The following is a 3092-nucleotide window of genomic DNA, read 5'->3' on the forward strand; positions in this document are numbered from 1 at the left end:
GGGTACATAGATATTTATAATTTTTATATCCATTTGTTGACTTGGCCCCTTAATCATTATGTAATTACTTTCTTTGTCTCTTTTTATAGTCTTTGATTTGTAGTCTATTTTTTTTTCCGAGATGGAATCTTGCTCTCTCGCCCAGGCTGGAGTGCAGTGGCACGATCTCGGTTCAATGAAGCCCCCACCTTCTGGGTTCAAGCAATTCTCTGCCTCAGCTTCTCAAGTAGCTGGGATTACAGGCGCCCACCACCATGCCCAACTAATTTTGTTTTGTTTTGTTTTTTTGTACTTTTAGTAGAGACGGGGTTTCACCATCTTGGCCACACTGGTCTTGAACTCCTGACCTTGTGATCCACCTGCCTCGGCCTCCCAAAGTGCTAGGATTACAGGCGTGAGCCACGGGGCTTGGCCGATTTGTAGTCTATTTTATCTGATATAAGTATAGCTACTCCTGTTCTTTTTTGGTTTCTAGCTGCATGGAATATCTTTTTCCACCCTTTTACTTTCAGTCTATAGGTGAAATGGGTTTCTTATTGGCAGTATATAGTTGCATCTTGATTCTTTATCTATTCAGCCACTCTGTGCTTTTTAATTGAGTCAGTTTACATTCAGTGTTCTTATAGATAAAGACTTACTACCGCCAATTTGTTGTTTGTTTTCTGGTTGTTTTGTAACTCCTTTCTTTCTTTCTTATTGCCTTTCTTTGTGATTAGGGGATTCTCTCTGGTAGTATATTTTAATTTGTTGCTTTTTAATTAATTAATTAATTAATTTTTGAGATGGAGTCTTGCTCTGTCACTGAGGCTGGAGTGCAGTGGCGCAATCTTGGTTCACAGCAACCTCCGCCTCCCAGGTTCAAGTGATTCTCCTGCCTCAGCCTCCCAAGTAGCTGGGATTATAGGCGCATGCCACCACACCAAGCTAATTTTTGTATTTTTAGTAGAGACTGGGTTTCACCATGTTGGTGAGCCTTGTCTCGAACTCCTGAGCTTGTGATCCACCCAACTTGGCCTCCCAAAGTGCTAGGATTACAGGCGTGAGCCACCGTGCCTGGCTGCTTTTTATTTTTAGTGAATCTATATCAGTTTTTGTATTGTGGTTACCATGAGGCTTATGAAAAACATCTTATAGATACAACAAGTTATTTTAAAGAGATGACAACTTATCTTTGATCATAAATAAATGCATAGAAACAAAGGAAAAACAACAAAAAGCTCCTTAGACTTTATCGCTGCCACATTTTAACTTTTAGTTGTCTTAATTTATATGTTTTTATATTACCTATCTTTTAACAGGTTGCTATAGCTATTACTGTTTTTGATAGATTTGTGTTTTGGGTTTCATACTAGAGTTATGGGTGGACTCCATACCACAATTACAGTATTATTTTGGGTTTTTCTTTGTAATTTTACCAGTGGACTATATATCTTCAAATGTTTGTTGTTTTCATTGATGGTGGCTTTTTTTGTTGCATATTACTGTTTCTTTTTTTCTTTCAGATTTGAGGAACTCCCTTTAGCATTTCTTGTAAGACATGTCTGGTAGTGGTGAATTTGCTCAGCCTTTGTCTGAGAAAGACTTTATTTCTCCTTCATATTAGAAGGATAACTTTGCTAGCTGCAATATTCTTGGATGGCAGTAGATTTTTGTTTTCTTTCGGCACTTTGAAAATGTCCTTCTTCTTACTCTGTGCCCATATGGTTTTCATTGAATGAAGTCTTTTAACAGATAAATTGGAATGTCTTTATTCATTTTGGCTTCTTCTCTCTCTCTGTGTTCTTTGTCCTTGACATTTGAGAGGTAGTTGTTTTTGTTTGTTTGTTTGTTTTGTTTTTGTTTTTGAGACAAGGTTTTGCTCTGTCATGCAGGCTGTAGTGCAGTGGCATGATCATGGCTCACTGTAACTTAAACCTTCCAGGCTCAAGCAATCCTCCCGCCTCAGCCTTCTGAGTAACTGGGACTATAGGTATACACCACTATGGCCAGCTATTTTTATTTTTTTGGTTTTTTGTAGAGCTTGGGTCCCACTGTGTTGCCCAGGCTGGTCTTGATCTCCTGGCCTCAAGGAATCCTCCCACTTTGGCCTTCCAAGGTGCTGGGATTACAGGCGTTAGCCACTACAGCTGACTCTGGGGTAGTCTTACTTGGGTCAAATCTGCTTAGTGTTCTCTGACCTTTCTGTACCTGGATAAACTTATATCTTTCTCATGTTTTAGGACATTTTCTGTTGTTTCTTCTGTGAATAAACTTTCTACCCCTTGTTGGTCGTCTCTCTCTCTTTTTCTCTCGAACATTAATAATTCTTAGATTTGGTCTTTTGAGGTAATTTTCTATCTTATAGGTGGTCTTTAATGCCTTTTTTTCTTCATTTTTCTCCTCTGACTGTATTTTCAAAATAGCCTATCTTCAAGGTCACTGATGTCTTTCCTCTGTTTCATCCATTCTATTGTTGATAACCTCTAATGAATTTTTCAGTTACACAAATGTATTTCTCAGTTTCAAGATTTGCATTTTATTTTTAAGAATTGTTATTTCAACCTCTTTGTTAAGTTTCTTCAATAAATTTGCGAATTGCTTTTCTGCGTTAGCTTGGAGATCACTGAGTTTCTTTAAAACTACTATCTTGAATTCCTGGCCAGAGAGCTCAAGCATTGCTGTCTCATTAGAGTCAATTCCTGGTTTCCTGATTTGTCTATTTCGAGAGATCATAGATGGTTCCCTGTTTGCTGTTATTTCTTGTAGATGTCTATGCCTTTGCATTGAAGAATTAGTTATTTATACCAGTCTTCTCTGTCTGGTTTGTTTTGGTTTTTATTGGATATATTTGTATAGAGTTTCTTTACTGCTAGGTTGCTGCCTCCTTTTTGGCTCTAGGTGGTACCTTAAGCCAACAGGGGTGATCCTAAAAGGGATGTCCCAGCAGTGTGGGATGGGAAGGCTAGTTAGGAGTTCATGCCAAGGGACCTATTAGATGAACCCCCTACAGCATGGTGATGCTGAACAGTCACTCTGATTTGGTGTCTTCTTTGGCCAAGTTACAGAGCATTTTCCAGAACTGGGTATGGTAGTTCCACCTCCCTGCTTTGTTT

This window comes from Mandrillus leucophaeus, unplaced genomic scaffold, assembly GCF_000951045.1.
Source record: "Mandrillus leucophaeus isolate KB7577 unplaced genomic scaffold, Mleu.le_1.0 Scaffold267, whole genome shotgun sequence".
Lineage (NCBI taxonomy): Eukaryota > Metazoa > Chordata > Mammalia > Primates > Cercopithecidae > Mandrillus > Mandrillus leucophaeus.